This window comes from Neophocaena asiaeorientalis, unplaced genomic scaffold (assembly GCF_003031525.2).
Source record: "Neophocaena asiaeorientalis asiaeorientalis breed wild unplaced genomic scaffold, Neophocaena_asiaeorientalis_V1.1 scaffold363, whole genome shotgun sequence".
In the NCBI taxonomy this organism is placed as follows: Eukaryota; Metazoa; Chordata; class Mammalia; order Artiodactyla; family Phocoenidae; genus Neophocaena; species Neophocaena asiaeorientalis.
In genome coordinates, this window is record NW_020172006.1 from 575121 (window position 1) to 593274 (window position 18154).

General features: G+C 38.6%; 1 long non-coding RNA gene across 3 annotated transcripts in view; it reads right to left on the minus strand.

Moving 5' to 3' along the window:
• Positions 1–18154, minus strand: part of LOC112402437 (uncharacterized) — a 91020-nt gene that overhangs the window by 70942 nt on the left and 1924 nt on the right. For 2 of the 3 annotated variants that reach the window (XR_003003705.1, XR_003003703.1), the window contains exon 2: positions 10632–10898. This is a non-coding gene — a long non-coding RNA (uncharacterized LOC112402437). Of the gene's footprint in view, positions 1–10631; positions 10899–12295; positions 12514–18154 lie in introns of those variants that run through there. The other variant, XR_003003704.1, reaches the window with a different exon arrangement.

An 18154-nucleotide genomic window follows, 5' to 3' on the forward strand; every position in this document is an offset into this window, starting at 1 on the left:
ATCATAACTAGACTCCTTGGTGATTGTTTTAAAATGGAGAGAGGGAGTTCCCTCGTGGTGCAGTGGTTAAGAATCTGCCTGCCAATGCAGGGGACACGGTTTCAATCCCTGGTCCGCGAAGATCCCACATGTCACAGGGCAACTAAGCCTGTGCACCTCAACTACTGAGTCTGTGCTCTAGAGCCCGTGAGCCACAACTACTGAAGCCCGCATGCCCTAGAGCCCATGTGCTGCAACTACTGAAGCCCACGTGCCTAGAACCCCTGCCCCACAACAAGAGAAGCCACTGCAATAATAAGGTCGCTCACTGCAACGAAGAGTAGCCCTCGTTCGCTGCAACTAAAGAAAGCCTGCACACAGCAATGAAGACCCAACGCAGGCAATAGGTAAGTAAGTAAATAAAGAAATTAATTAATTAATTAAATTGATAGAAATATTGAATCACTATATTGTATGCCAGGAACTAACATAGTGTTGTAGTTCAATTATACTTCAAAAGCAAACAAACTTATAGAAAAAGAGATTAGATTTGTGGTAACCAGAAGTGGGGGTTGGGGAGAGAGGACTTGGATGAAGGTAGTCAAAAGGACCAAACTTCCAGTTATAAGATAAATATGTACCAGGGATGTAATGTGCAACATGATAAATATAATTAACACTGCTGTATGTTATGTATGAAAGTTGTTAAGAGAGTAAATCCTAAGAGTTCTCATCACAAAGAAAAAATATTTTTCTCTTTTTCTTTTATTTTGTATCTATATGAGATGATGGATGTTCACTAAACTCACTGTAGTAATCATTTCATGATGTATGTAAATCATATCATTATGCCATACACCTTAAACTTATACAGTGATGTAAGTCCATTATATCTCAATAAAACAGGAAGAAAATAAAAAGAAATTGAAGACAACAAGCAAATGGAAAGATATACTGTGCTCACAGATTGGAAGAATTAATATTGTTAAAATTGCCATACTCCCCCAAACAATCCACAGATTCAATGCAATCCATATCAAAATACCAATAACATTTTTCACAGAACTAGAACAAATAGTTCTAAAATTTGTATGGAAACAAAAAAGACTATGAATAGCTAAAACAATCTTGAGAAAAAAGAACAAAGCTGGAGGTGTCACACGTCCTGATTTCAAACTATACTACAAAGCTACAGTAATCAAAACAGTATGGTACTGGCACAAAAACACCTAGATCAATGGAACAGAAGAGAGAGCCCAGAAGTAAACCCACACTTATATAGGCAATTGATCTACAACAAAGGAGGCAAGAATATACAATGGGGAAAAGACAGCCTCTTCAATAAATGGTATTCAGAAAACAGCTATCTGCAAAAGAATCAAATTGTGCTACTTTCTCACACCATATACGAAAATAAACTCAAAATGGATTAGAAACCGAAAATGTAAGAGCTGAAGCCATAAAACTCCTAGAAGAAAACAGGCAGCACGATCTTTGATATTGATCTTAGAAATATTTTTTTAGGTATGTCTCCTCATGGAAGGGAAATAAGAGAAAAAATTAATAAATAGGACTACATTAAAATCTTTTCACAGCAAAGGAAACTATCAGTAAAACCAAAGGCAGACTACTGAATAGAAGAAGATATTTGCAAATGATACATCTGATAAGTGGTTAATATCCAAAATACACAAATAACTCATATAACTCAACATTAAAAAAAAACAAAAACCTGGGCTTCCCTGGTGGCGCAGTGGTTGAGAGCCCTGGCCCGGGAAGATCCCACATGCCGCGGAGCGGCTGGGCCCGTGAGCCATGGCTGCTGAGCCTGCGCGTCCGGAGCCTGTGCTCTGCAACAGGAGAGGCCACAACAGTGAGAGGCCCACGTAACAAAAAAAAAAAAACCTGATTTTAAAAATGGGTAGAGGACCTGAACAGACATATTACCAAAGAAGACATACAAATGGCCAACAGGTAAAACGATACTCAACATCACAAATCATCAGGGAAATACAAATCAAAACCACAGTGAGGGACTTCCCTGGTGGTCCAGTGGTAAAGAATCCGCCTTACAATGCAGGGGACACGGGTTCAATCCCTGGTCAGGGAACGAAGATCCCACATGCTGCAGGGCAACTAAGCCCAAGCGCCACAACTACTGAGCTCGCAAGCCTCAACTAGAGAGCCCGCCTGCTGCAAACTACAGAGCCCATGCACCCAGGAGCCTGTGCTCCACAATTAGAGAGAAGCCTGCGTGCTGCAAAGAAGAGCCTGCGCACCACAGTGAAAAGATCCCTCATGCCTCAACAAAGATCCTAAGTGCTACAACTAAGACCCAATACAGCCAAAAATAATTAAAAAGAAAGAAAACACACACAATGAAATATCACCTCACACCTGTCAGAATGGCAATATCTGTTATCAAAGAGACAACAAATAAGTGCTAGTGAGGATGTGAAGAAAAGGGAACCCTGTGCACTGCTGGTGGGAATGTAAACTGGTGTACCCACTATGCAAAACAGTATGGAGGTTCCTCAAAAAATTGAAAATAGAACTATGATAAAATCCAGCAATCCCATTTCTGGGTATTTATCCAAAGAATATGAAAACACTAATTTGAAAAGATATATGTACTCGTATGTTCATTGCTGCACTATTTACAAAAGCCAAGTATGAAAGCAAACTGAGTGCCTGATGATGGATGGATGGATGAATAAAGAAGATGTGGAATATATATACAATGGGATACTACTCAGCCATTAAAAAGAGCAATCTTACCATATGGGACAACTTGGATGGATCTAGAGGGTATTATGCTAAGTGAAATAAGTCAGACAAAGGCAAATACTGTATGATTTTATTTGTATGTGGAATCTAAAAACCAAAACAAATGAACAAACATAACAAAACAGAAACAGACTCATAGATACAAAGAAACAGGCAGTTGCCAGAGGGGAGGGAGGTGGGGAGATGTGTGAAAGACGTGAAGGAGATTAAGAGGTACAAACTTCCAGTTACAAAAAGAATGAGTCACAGGGATGAAATGTACAGTGTGGGGAATATGATTGATAATTAGGTGATATCTTTGTGTGGTGAGAGATTGTAACTACACTTATTGTGGTGATCATTTTGTAATGTATAGAAATAGCAAATCACTACATGTGTGCCAGGAACTAACATAGCGGTGTAGGTCAATTACACTTCAAAAGCAAACAAACCAACTCTTAGAAAAAGAGATCAGATTTGTGGTTACCAGAGGTGGGGATGTGAGGAGGGGGAACTAGATGAAAGTGGTCAAAAGGTACAAGCTTCCAGTTATAGATAATTACTAGATATGTAATGTACAACACGATTAATATAACGAACACTGCTGTATATTATGTATGAAAGTTGTTAAGAGAGTAAATCCTAAGACTTGTTGTAACCAAGCAGGACCCTATGGAGCCTTGCTGGGGGCCGAGCCCTCCCCCATATCCTCTGCTTTAGCTCCTCTCCGAAGTACCTAGATAACAGTATCTGATGCATGTTTCCTGAGTTGTTTCACAGATGTGAAAACCCCCCACCAAATGGAAGGTGTTAACTACTTGATGACCATGAGCACATAGTCCTCAGGCCTAAGGATTGATAATGTTAACCCCTGTGCCACCACCCTGTTACCTCACCATCACCCAATCAGAATTGTGCAGGAGCTGATCACATACTCTAGGACACCCTTCCCTCATCTTGCCCTTAAAAATGCTTCGCTGAAACCCTTCAGGGAGTTTGGGGGGGTTTTTTGTTTTGTTTTGTTTTGTTTGCGGTATGCGGTCCTCTCACTGCTGTGGCCTCTCCCCCTGCGGAGCACGGGCTCCAGACGCGCAGGCCCAGAGACCACGGCCCACGGGCCCAGCCGCTCCGCTGCACGTGGGATCCTCCCAGACCGGCACGAACCCGCGTCCCCCGCATTGGCAGGCGGACTCCCAACCACTGCGCCACCAGGGAAGCCCGAGTTTGGGGTTTTTTGAGCTCAAGCCACCTGTTCTCCTTGTATTGGCACCTTTACAATAAAGCTGCACTTTCCTTCACCACAACCCGGTGTCAACAGATTGGAGATTGGCTTTACTGCACATGGGTGAGCAGACCCGAGTTTGGCTCGGTAGCATTCTCATCATAAGGGAAAAAAACTTTTTTTTCTTTTATTTTGTATTCCTATGAGATGATGGATACTCACTAAATTTATTGTGGCAATCATTTCATGATGTATGGAAGTCAAATCATTATGCTGTACACCTTAAACTTATACAGTGCTATATGTCAATTATATCCCAATAAAACTAGAAGAAAAAATATTTTTAAAAATTATGTGCTATCATAGATAAATGTATTATAGCTATTAGCTATGATTGTATTAGGGTAATGCTAGTTCTGCAATAGGTAGGTAGATAGCTAGCTAGCTAGATATTATATAATGGCTACTATTTATTGGCTACCATTTATTTAATGGCTACTATTAAAGTCAGGCACTTTACCAAGAGCTCTTTATGTGGTATTTAATATTCACAATGAACTTAAGAGGTAGGGAATTTAGATGAAGAAATTGCACAATACCGTGTAGCTAAAGGTGGGAGATAGCATTTTAACACAGATCTCTCTGACGTCCCAGTGGAAACTTGACCACTACATTCTACCATGTCGCATAACCCCACACATCATTGGAAATGGTTTCTTTTATCCTGCTCACTTGGAGGCAAATGTCAAGATCCCAATGCCTATCGATGGATGTATTTCTGGGAACTTAGGAACTTTTAGACTATTTCTCGACAAGTATTTCTGGTTAAGATAGGTCAGTTTCTAAATATCATCTATAAGTGATATATTACTTTTTATTCAATATTTTTATACTGATACAGTTGGCCACAGGAGCAGGAGAGGCCCCCAAACCAACGAGTAAAACGCTGACACCTTGTGGCCTTTTTTATAAGGCCAGGTGTGCAGTCCAACACTGAGGATTGATTGCCCAGGACAAAATTCTAACCATGCCGGCCACTTTGCCATCCTTCTGCTGTCTTCCTACCTGTAACATCATTTTGTTTCTCCAAATATAATATTAGGAATGAATCAACAGAGCAACATAAGAAAATAATAAGAACTGAAGACAAAATAATAAAGTTATCCTCTCCTACTATTTACTAGTAGCGTATCACCTTTATCAAGTTACTCAACTTTTCTGGGCTTGAAATTTTCTTATCTGCAAGATGGGGACAATAACACTCATCTTGTAGTACTGCTTTAAAACAAAATTAAAATATAAATGTAAAGATCCTGGCAAATTGTGGCCATGTGACAAATATTAGTTCCTTACTCCCTCCCCCTCTTTCTTAATCCTTCTTCCTTTCCTTGATTTCTAAGCTCTTCCCACTTAAGATATCCTAGTCTTCTGTTTTCTATTCACTTTCCTAAGTATTTTCTCCATTGTTCTTTCTGTTTCTGACTCCACCCTATCCCCACCCCCTCACACACACAGAACAGTGTCCATCAGTTAACCATTACTAGGGTAAGGTCTGGCTCGGTAAGCCTCTCTATATTATCCAGCTAATCATCCCAAAACATCCCCCACTGGATTTCACTGAGCAGTTTTCCCATTACTAACAGCATTTTATGATCCTGAGTCTGGTACCCTCAGATTCTGCTTGTCCCTTACCTCTGACTCTTTCAATCCAACCCTGGGAGACCTGACACACACATCTCAACTCCCTCCTGACCTCACTCAGGCCACACTCCCTCTCTCATTACTCACTCTGCTCTGCTCACTGGCCTCCTTCCATTTGCTGCTCCATTTGGCTGAAAGGCTGTCCTGGATATTCACATGGTTTAATCCCCCACTTCTATAAATTCTTGCTCAAATATCACCTTATCAGAGACAACTTCCTTGACATTCTGTATAACTATATAAAATAGCACAAACACACAAAACCCCAGTTTCCATCCCCTTTACCCTACTTAGTTTTATAGTACCTCTTACCACCCATAATATGGGTACTGCACTAGAGCAAAGGTAAATGAGTTGGTAGCTCCTTTAAAGCGTTCTTCTGTGGGAGGCCAAGGTTCACTTTGTGGGGCATTGGGTCCTCACTAGTGGATTATTCCTGGAAACATTAATTATTACATATGTTAGCTGATGATAACACATGTAAGATAAAGCTATAGAAACTCACTTTTCATTCTTGCTGCTGCCACTCCTAAGCACTTAGTCTACCTTCCCCTCCATATATCTTGGAATGTCTGCTTCTTCAGACATTCCAAGATATGAATTTATCTTGGCATTTATCATTTAGGGTGGGAATTCTAAACCCAGAATTCATGAAAGGGCTTCAAAGGATCCATGAACAACTTGAAATTATTGCTAAGTTTTGGGGATGTATTTGTTTTCTGGGGCAAGACTGACACGATTCAAGGGGTCTATGACTCCCTCAAAAAGAAAAAGATTAAAAATCATAGTCTTAGAAATGACAGCACAATATTCCCCTAACTTACTATGCATAATATTTAATCATTCTGTAGTATTATCCTCTTTCTCAATAGCCAAACACCAAGAGTAATGGGATAGTATCTACTCATTGCTAGCAGACTGGCTGGCACCTAACTGATTCTCAATAAATACTTATTGAATGAATGAAGACTCCATGGTGGTAAGAGCCTATTAATTAGTCATTCTGTCCATAATCTTCATTGAGCAAGACTTGTTCTGGGGTAGGGGGTGTCTTGATAGATCCAGTTAGATTATTCACCATCTACAGATAAGGGAAGAATTAATCCTACTGAAAAACACAAATCTCACTTTTAACAGGGAAGAGCCAGTCACAATGCACACTGTAAGAGAAGTTGATTGAAGATGAAATAGCTAGTTGAACCTCAGAAAGGGAACAGTGAATGGGAAGTTAGGTGGAGTGAAATTCAGAAAGAGGTAGCTCCCATAACCAGAATTCAAAGAGTTTATAATCCTGGCAAGGATCAGGCTTGTCCAGTTAAATCCAATACTAGAAATTTAGGCATATGTTCAAACCACCCGTCCCATCATTAGAGACAAAAGGAAGTTGAAAAACCAGTTGGTTGAGGTTTATATTTCTAATAGATTAAGTATAATAAAAGGAATTTCTGGTATCTGTGTATTATGTTAGTTTTTAAGCTTTATATAAAAAAATACAGTTTGACTCAGGTCATTAAGTTGCATTTACTGTGTGTGTGTGTATTTTATAGATTTTTATATTTTGCATTTTATATTGAACAGCTTTTAAAGAGATTTATAGATAGCAATAAGTACCCTTATTTTGTAGACCCCCTGTTTTTCAGGCAACAGCATCCTTCACAGTAAATAAAGGGCTGCAACAACAGCTACAAAACAGTGGTTCTTTGGCTCTGCTTCCATTCATTCTGCAGGAAAGCCAAACTTCCTTATTTTCGCTCAAATTGTTCTGTGAAGCCCCAAGGTCACCTGCAGAGCTCCTGTCTTCACCATTTTTTTCCCAACTTGCTCTAGCTCTTGCTCTCTGCAGAAACTCCACTGTTTCTATTGAGGCTCAAAGGGCCGATGGACCTCTGGTACCTGCCCACATGTGCCTGCCCCAAGGCTATTAAGGTCCTACTTGAGGCCTTTTCTTTCTAAACCGTTGCTGAGGACTTCACCTTCTCTTAACATTGCCAAAACCACCAGCGCCAACTCCAAGCTCTGCTGAAACTTCCTGGTGTTCCAATACCACTTAAAAAAATTAAGAGCAACTTCTATTTTGTGTGTATATTATTATTTTTAATAAACTTTTTACTTAAAACACAGACTTTAAAAAACAAAAAAAGTTACAGAAAAATTACAAATACAGTACAGAGAGTTCCTGTATACCCTATACCCAATTTTCTCTATTATTAACATCTTACATTAATATGGAACATTTGTCATAATTAATGAACCAATATTAATGTTATTATTAGCTAAATCCATATTTTACTCATATTTCATTAATTTTTACCTGATGTCCTTTAGCTGTCCCAGGATCCCTTCCAAAATACATTACATTTAGTCATCATATCTCCTTAGGCTCCTCTTGGCTATGACAGTTTCTCAGACTCCCCTTCTTTTTTACGACCTTGACAGTTTTGAGGAACACTGGTCAAGTATTTTGCAGAATATCCCTCAACTGGAATTTGTCTTATGTTTTTCTCATGATTAGATTGGGGTTATATGTTTTGGGAAGGAAGCCACAGAAGTAGAGTGCCATTCTCATTACCTCGTATCAACGGTACATACTATCAACATGACATCACTGTTGAGGTTAACCTTGATCATCTGGCTGAGGTAGTGTTTGTCAGGTTTCTCCACTGCAAAGTTACTCTTTTCAGTCTTCCCCTCTCCCCCTCTTCCAGGCTAGTCTCTTTGAAAGGAAGTCAATATGCACAACCCACACTTAACCAGTGAGGAGCTATGCCCAGGCTCCTTGAAGGCAGAGTATCTACATAAATTATTTGGAATTCTTCTACACTGGAGATTTTTATATTCCCTTCCATTTATTTATTTATTCAATTATTTATGTATAACAGTATGGCTTTGTGGATAATTAATGTATACTTTGGGTATAATCCAATACTACTTTATTTATTGTATTGCTTAAATGGTTACTTTGGTCAGCTCTTTCAGTTGGCTACCATGTCCCTTTGACATAGCTCCATCTTTTTTTTTAGAACTTTTACTTTCTGGCACTAAGAGGTGTTCTGGCATTACAGATGCTCCTGTATATTCCCTGCCCCAGTCCTTGAATCTGCCATTTCTCCAAGGAGCCCTGGTTCCTTTTATGGGAGAATGGTATTAGAAACCAAGATCTGGCCAGTAGGTGCACTCATTGCTATTGGGGTATTCTTCCTTCTAGGCCCTCCCAGCAGACAACGTAAGGAAATGTATGTGTGTGTGCTAACCCATATATATATACACACATAACTATAAATATTTCTGTATGTAACATCTGTATCTATATGAAGCTACACGAGTTCATACTGATATCTCCAACTGTAATTCATTACCATACGGAGCTTTCTAGCCTCTTCCCCTGGATTATCTGTAAACTCCCGCTCCAACAGTGGGAAACCTGGCTCCCACAATCTGCCATCCATTCACTTGGTTCTGCAGCTCCAGTGTATACAGGTGCTGCATTCAGATTTATTAACTTGTGCCCCATGGGGGTACATAACGTTTCCACTAGAGTACAGTGCTGATGCATAGTCCCCTCGGCATTTAAGTTTAGACTCCACTCATTTCCAAAGTTACTTGGGTCAGTACCTTTTCTCCCACCCCTGTCAGTGAGACTGTTTCATAGATTGATTGAATGACTTATTTTAAATAAATTTATTGATTTATTTTTGGCTGCGTTGGGTCTTTGTTGCTGTGTGTGAGCTTTCTCTAGTTGTGGCGAGCAGGGGCTACTCTTCGTTGTGGTGCGTGAGCTTCTTATTGCAGTGGCTTCTCTTGTTGCGGAGCATGGGCTCTAGGTACACGGGCTTCACTTGTTGTGGTGCGTGGGCTCAGCAGTTGTGGCTCATGAGCTCTAGAGCTCAGGCTCAGTAGTTGTGGCGCATGGGCTTAGCTGCTCCGCAGCTTGTGGGATCTTCCTGGACCAAGGCTCAAACCCATGTCCCCTGCATTGGCAGGTGGATTCTTAACCACTGCGCCACCAGGGAAGTCTCATGTTTCATAGATTGATAATATAGTTAGATTATTTTGTCCCATCCTTTATTCCATCTTGGGATCCTCCAATCTCCTAAATTATTTAAAAATTTTGCATATATTAAGGTTCTATGGGTATATGCATGGTATCATATATCCATCATTACGGTATTATACAAAATGGTTTCACCACTGTAAAATATCCTCTGTGCTTTACCTATTCAATCCTCCTCCCCAGTGAATCCCTACTGATCTCTGCTAATGTATTTTATGGCTCTATAGTTTTGCCTTATGTAGAATGTTCTATTAATAGAATCATATAGTTTGTAGCCTTTCAGACCTGATTCTTTCATTTAGCAATATACATTCAAGATTCATCCATGTTTTTGCTTAGCTTGATAGCTTATTTCTTTAAAAAATTTATTTGTTTTAATTGTAGTAAAATACACATAACATAAAATTTACCATCTTAACTATTTTTAAGTACACTTAGTGGTATTAAATATATTCATATCGTTGTGCAATTCATCATCCATCTCCAGAACTCTTATTATCTTGCAAAACTAAAACTCTATGCCCATTAAATAATAACTCCCCATTCCTCCTTCCCCAGTCCTTGGCAACCACCATTCTGCTTTCTGTCTCTATGAATTTGACTACTCTAGGTCCCTCATATAAGTAGAATCTTACAGTATTTGTCTTTTTGTGACTAACGTATTCCACTTAACATAACGTCCTCAAGGTTCATCCAACTTGTAGTATATGTCAGAAGTCCCTCCCTTTTTAAGGCTGAATAATATTCCATTGTATGTTTATACCACATTTTGCTTATCCATTCATCTGTCAATGGACATTTTGACAGATGACACAAAAGTGTCAATGGACACTTCTTCTCAGTGAATAGTATTCCACTGAATGGGTGTTTCCCTTTAGTTTGAATTTTTTTTTTCAATTGCAGCCCTTTTACCTTATGACAGAAGCATGAATCCATGGAGGCTGAGCTGGAGGCTGATCTAAATGACAGAGACCATGATGCTTTCACCATTTCTTCTCCTTTCCGACAGTGGCTCACATCCTTGAACCAGGCTTGGGGACTCAGCTCTCTCTTAGCATGGCTTCTTTCCTAAGGTACTATAGGAGCTATATATAAATAGAGTCCTGAAGTCCTGCTCCACCAGTCCTCCAGCAATGCTTGAATCCTAAGGAGATATAGCATAGGCTCCAGCTGGGACCCCTGATGGAGAAAATGGAAGCACAAAGCAGTAGTCATTCCTTAGTGGCTGTTATAGACCAAATTGTGTTCCCTCCCCACAAATTCATATGTTGACGCCCTAACCCACAGTGTGACTATATTTGGAGATAGGACCTTTACGGAGGTAGTGAAGGTTAAATGAGGTCAAAAGGCTGGACCTCTAATCTGATAGGACTGCTGTCCTTTTAGGAAGAGCAGAAGACGCCAAAGATCTCTCTCTTTCTGTGAGAACACAGAGGAAAGCCACGTGAGGACAGATTGAGAAGGCCACCGTCTACAAGCCAGGAAGAGAGATCTCACCAGAAACTAAGTCTGGCACCACAGTCTTGGACTTTCAGTTTCCAGAATTGTAAGAAAATAGACATCAGTTGTTTACACTACCCTGTCTATGGTATTTTGTAATGTCAGTCTTAGCGGATTTATACAGTGGCAGAACTGCACCTAGTACTCAACCCGATTCCAATTTCAGAGTTCTTTCCATTCAGAAACATTGTGGGTTTTTTTTCTTTTCTTTTTTGATTTCTATCATTTATTTATTTTTTTAAAAAAGGCATATATGCAGAACCAGTGTTTCTCAGACAGATTGCAGTGACTGTGCTCGTGCTATCTCCTAATCCCTTTCATATCCTCTAGGATGATCAGAGAATCAGTCCATAGGTGTCCTCAGACTATAGATGTCAGTTCCCAACATTGAAGATAGGTTGTACAACATCAACATTAACAAGCCCTGATCTTCTGCTGCCATGATGGACTGAGATGAAAAGATTTCCCTGCTCCCAGTCTCTATTTTACTGAAAATAGGGAAGCTAATTTTATTTTTTAAATCTGAGGCTGTCTCATTTTTTCCTCAGATATCTGTTTTATTTTCACTGAAATTCACAAAAACAAAGTTCTAAAATAATTCCACATCAACAACAAAATTCATATTTATTAATTATTGGAGATTGTCATATTGAATTCTAAGAAGTTACAGAAACATTGCTTTTCTTTTCTTCTATTAGAGAAATATGAAAATAGAGATACTCACCTCTCCCACCCCCATGATACCAGATCACAGGACCTGAGCACTTCAGCTGTTTATAAGTTATCAATACTTTTTTGTTCAAATAAATGTAAAGTTTGATGAACCTTCCCTCCACACAAAGGGAAAAGAGCAACTTTACAGTATAGAAACCTGGCAGACAATACCTTCATCAGGAGCTCAAAAGTAATTAACATCAGTAATAGGACAAACTGAAATCATGTCATCTGATAGGATACAATGTGAAGAGCATCCCATCATTTCTGTGGTATTCCTGTCAAAGATACATAACCTGAAACTAACATCTAGGCAACATCAGACAAACCCAAATTCAGAGAGGTGCTACAAAATAACTGACCTGTAATCCTCAAAACTGTCAAGGTCTGCAAGTCAAGGAGGGACTGAGGAACTTTTCCAGACTGAAGGAGATTAATGAGACATAATGAGTAAATGCAATGCATGATTCTGAACTGAATCCTTTTACTATAAAGGACAGTGCTGGGACTATTGGCCAAACTTGAATGGAGTCTGAGGGATAGATGGTAGAAATGTAAACAATGTTAATTTTCTGATTTAGTTGATCTTATTGCGGTTACATAGGAGTATGCTGTTTGAGGAAATAAACATTAAAATATTTAGGTTAATGGGACATCATAATAATATCAGCAACTTGCTTTCAAATGGTTCAGGAAAAAACAGTTCTTTGTATATACTTGCAACTTTTCTGTAAGCTTGATATAGTTACAAAATAGTTTTTTTAATGTAATGACTCAGATCTCTTCCCTAACATTCAGAGTTTTAAAGTTTCTGTCCCTGATAACATCAAGCCGAAGGAATTGCCTTTACAATCTCTTAAACATCCCATCTCCCTCTCTGTTTACAGATGCCACTGTAACGTAATTCTAAATTTTGGTGAGGTTTTCTCCCACCTTCATTTCTCTTTATCTTATGTGAGGCCTCAGTGCAAAATTCATCATTATATAACTTTCATCTGCTTGAACTCCATTTTTATATATTAGCCTTTATTAAGCACTAACTATGTGCTGGCCATGTACTAAGTACTTTTTAGTACTTAACCAGTATAGCATTATCTCATTTAACCTTGATGTCTTGCTACTTCCCTCTTCACACCCCAGCCTAGAGTACCCTGACCACCCTGGGCTTTCTCTCTGGGATTTTACAAACTGCACTGGCTCTGTCTCTCTTTCCTTTCTCTTGACCTTTTAGCTCCTACTTATCCTAAAGGGATCAGCTAGAATGACTCTTTTTCCAAGGAGCCTTCCCTTAAGTCTGAGTAGGAGGCCCTTCCCTGTGCTCCTACAGAGTAATGTCCTCTTTTAACCACAGTAGTTTTACACTATATTTTAGTTTTTCTTCTCTCTTTTGTTCCCTCTTGTAAGGTAGGTAAAATCAAGGACTACATCTTCACTGATATTTCACCAAAGCTAACAGGGTATGTTACACTGAGTAGGTCCTCAAAAAAAAAACATTTATTGAGTGAATAACTGTAAGCAAGGGAGGCTAGATGACTGGTCTCTATTGAGGGTCACCTTGATGAATCCACCATAGTCTAGGGTTATTTCTCAGTGTTGCAGGTCTGAAAACACAAGTGGATCAGTATCCAGAGTTGAGCTCTCTCTTCTCCTAAAGTTAAACTTTATCACACTAACAAAATCCAATAAAGGCCTAAAGGAATCAATGAAAAGGGGCTCTCACTGACCTAACATAGAAATAATAAATAGCATATCAGAAATAATAATGATTAAATGTATTGAAACATATCAAATATATAAAAATCCATGAGTTCATCATGGTAACAAGGTAATTAGTCATAATTAAAGGCTGCTGGGGCACTAACTCATTCTGAATATTAATAAAGGATATCGATTAAATCCTGGATTTCCTTTACAAACTGAATTTTAGAGTGACCAAATTGTTACTAAGGGAAAATTCTTCTTTATAGAAGAAATTCAGCTGATAAAGGAAAAGGAATGAGGGATTCAGAAAATCACCAATTTTCAACCCTTAATAAGTCAATAGAGCTATGAAAATAATGCATACTAAAAAGTGGAAGACTGATGATATATATATATATATATAATTTTTTTCTTTTTTCTTTTTTTTTTGCGGTACGCGGACCTCTCACTGTTGTGGCCTCTCCCGTTGCAGAGCACAGGCTCCGGACGCGCAGGCTCAGTGGCCATGGCTCACGGGCCCAGCCGCTCCGCAGCATATGGGATCTTCCCGGACCGGGGCACGAACCCGCGTCCCCTGCATCGGCAGGCGGACTCTCAACCACTGCGCCACCAGGGAAGCCCTGATGGTATATTTATAAACCACTTGATCAATCTTAGTATTACCAAAAGTAGAACTATACATTATATGCCTTAAGTACACAGTGACACTTATGAAGTATTTTGCCTTAAAAAAAATAGAAAAGAAAGAAACTAAACTTAATTAAACATTTAAATGTAGCTACCAGTTTGAAGGAAATGCAAGGGATAGAGGAAAAAGTTAAATGACACCATGTAGAAGCAGTCAGCCAAATCCAGAATGTGGGACATTTTACAGAACAAATGACTTGGTTTCTCCAATAAATCAACAACATAGACTAAAGAAAACTAAGAGGCGCAATAATTTTTAAAGAATGGATTTTGTTTGGATCTTAAACCAAAAGACATGTTTTTAGTCAATTGGAAAAATGTGAATTTGGACTGGGTATTAAATGATATTTAGAAAGTATCGTTAATTTGTTACATGTGACAGTAACATAGTGTTTACATTTAAAAAAAAATATCTTTATCAATTAGGGATGCAGCCTAAAGTATATATGTGTAAAATGACATTTCAGTCAGGTTTCTAGCAGAAAACAGTAGCAAGCAAATCAGGTAATTTAAAGAGAATTTAATAAAAAGGATCCTTTTCAAAGATGCAGGAAGACTGTAGGGAAACTAGAAGGGATATCCCAGTACCCCTGGACTAGTAATAACAACTGTTAACACCCCTAGGCCTAAGGGTGAGGAAAGGGTGTGGTTATCAGAACCCAGAGACAGAGAAGCCTTGTGACAAGAAGTTGTGACATTTGGTTGAAGGATACACCTGGCTGCTACAAACCCTCAGAAAGGGAGCCAGAAGAATAGTACCTCAAGGTATTAAGCTCCTGGTGATACTATCCATTAGCAGAACCCAACTAGATGCTATTGGGTAAGGAAGTCCTTATGCTATTGGGTAATGCAGTCCTTATCTGCATTCTATACAGATAAGCCTCAAGGGAATCAGAGCAGGGATGAGAGGCAGAGAAAGAGTGGACTGGGAGGGGGACACAAGAGATACCTAGGAAAAATGACAAGATGTACAGAATTTGCTTTAAAATACTCCAGCCTCCTCCCCACCAAAACTGAATAAATGAAACAAAATTGGCAAAGTATCGATAATCATTGAATAGTATATATAGTGAAAACTATATAGGAATTCACTATATATTCCCTCTGTTTTGTATGTTAGAAAATTCTCATAATTAGAAGTTAAAAAAATGATTTAGTCCCTTAAGCATGAACTATCATTTAATTATTTAACGTAAATCATATTCTTTCCTGATAGTTGAAATTCTTGTATCCTCTCTCCAAGGCTTCTTTTTCGTGGTATTAAGAAGCATGGGCCAATGTTCATTGCAGCACTATTCACAATAGCCAGGTCATGGAAGCAACCTAAATGCCCATCGACAGATGAATGGATAAAGAAGATGTGGTACATATATACAATGGAATATTACTCAGCCATAAAAAGAAACGAAATTAGGTCATTTGTAGAGACATGGATGGACCTAGAAACTGTCATACAGAGTGACGTAAGTCAGAAAGAGAAAAACAAATACCATATGGTAACATATATATGTGGAATCTAGAAAAAATGGTACAGATGAACCGGTTTGCAAGGCAGAAATAGAGACACAGATGTAGAGAACAAACGTATGGACACCAAGGGGGAAGTGGTGGGGTGGTGGTGGTGGTGTGATGAATTGGGAGATTGGGATTGACATGTCTACACTAATATGTATGAAATAGATGACTAATAAGAACCTGCTGTATAAAAAAATTAAATAAAGTTCAGAAAAAAAGAAGCATGGGAAGTCAAATTAGTACATAACATGAAATCAGAGCAAAAGGAAAAAGACAATCTAGAGGGCTTTTTCAAACAAGCCAACTTCTGTAAAAATCTGATCTTATCCATTTTATGTTGATTCAATGAGTCCAAATTTAAAGCATTGGTGATGCCTTAAAATAATTTTAATTTATCTGCACTCTTCTTCTTCCACCATATTAAATGATATCTTCTCTTTTTTTTTTTTTTTTTTTTTGCGGTACGTGGGCCTCAAGGCGGACTCTCAACCACTGCGCCGCCAGGGAAGCCCTCTTCTCTATTTTTTTTTTAAATCCTCTCTTGACCCATGTAAAGCAAGGCTAATAATATCCAATGTTTGGCACAAAGTAGTGCTCAATAAATATGACATATTATTATAAGATTGTGTTATTGAGGCAGACTGTGTCTTATTAATGCCTGTGGCTCAACAAATATTTTTTTTAACTGAAATTAGAATTAACAGGAAGATAGGGAATTCCTTGGCAGTCCAGTGGTTAGGACATGGTGCTTTCACTGATGGGCCCAGATTCAATCCTTGGTTGGGGAACTAAGATCCCAAGCAAGCAGCATGGCACAGCCAAAAAGATAAGGGAGGAAGGGAGGGAGGGAGGGAGGAAAGAAATAAAGGAAGGAAGGAAGGAAACATATTACTGAGATAGAAGCAAAAAGTTCTCACAAAAATTTAACTGATTATATGTGACAGAGCACTAGATAAGTATCTTCCATTTTAGGATCCACTGATTGCTATGGACCTCTTTAAAGTTATAGTTTGGGTTTCCTCTCCACATAGGAAGCAGTGTATATAATAATAAGACATAACTGTTTCATATTATATTTAAATAATTCATGGCAAAGATTATAGAGACAGTCGCATTATAAATTTAGGACTTCATTTCTAAGAATCACCACTCAAAATAACTGATAATTTGTGATGGTTACACAACTCTGTGAATATAATAAAACCACTAAATGGTACACTTTAAAAGGGTGAATTTTATGGTATGTGAATTACATCTCAATAAACATTTGTAATAACTCTTTGCAAAGCACTTCATCTGTATTCTCATTCGATCTTCACAACAAAAGCCTAAATTAGTTATTTACCATAATATTATGATGAGGAAACTGAAGCTCAGAGAAGTTTAATGATTTAACAATTTCCTCAAGATCTCACAGTAAGCATAGCGTAAGATGCAAACCCTCATTTTCAAATGCTAAATCCAGTGCTTTCACCAAACCTAGTATTATGTACTTCCTGCCTCACAGAAACAGGATATCTCTGTAATGCACAGAAGCAAAGTGGTTAAAATGGGGCCAACATTGCTGAGGAAGCCAGACTCTTCTAATCTTCCAACCTATGGAAGAGTCGTTCTTCCTCATGAAGACACTGGTCTTAGAACTGGAATTTTGAGATCTGGGTTTGCAAGACGCAGCTCTGTCACCCATACCAACAAACATTTATGTTGAAGGAAATGGGGTGGATTAATTAGTGATTTCTTGTTTCTGAAAACAGAGATTCATGTGATGTGAAATAATCACAAGTAACTAATTGGGTTTTTTTGGCCTTGTTCTTTAATTGCAAGAACTACCAAAATCCTTTTAATGACAATGTATATTATAATGTTATTAAAATTTCTAATCGAAGTCCAAAAGGCTAGTTTTCTACATGGCTTGTGCTAGTAAAAGTGAATTATCAGCAGAGCAGTAAACAAAATATATTCACATTAACGAAAACTCACGTGACTTCTAGTAAAGAGGAGCGACAAAAGCGTTACACTCACAGGATTGATTTAAAAGCAACCTCTTTCAACAGCGGTGAGCAAACAATAGTTTTAACTTACTCAATTCTTTCCTGGTCAGGCACCAACACAGGAAAGAAGAAAGGACTTCATCTTTCTACATAGTTTGTGTGTTTTCTGAAAAAATTTATATTTTTTAATTCAGAGAATACCTACTGGCACCACAGAAAACTTGGGAGTTACGAAGAGAACTTTCAGTAGTTATTAGACGGCTTCCCTGGTGGCGCAGTGGTTGAGAGTCCGCCTGCCGATGCAGGGGACACGGGTTCGTGCCCCGG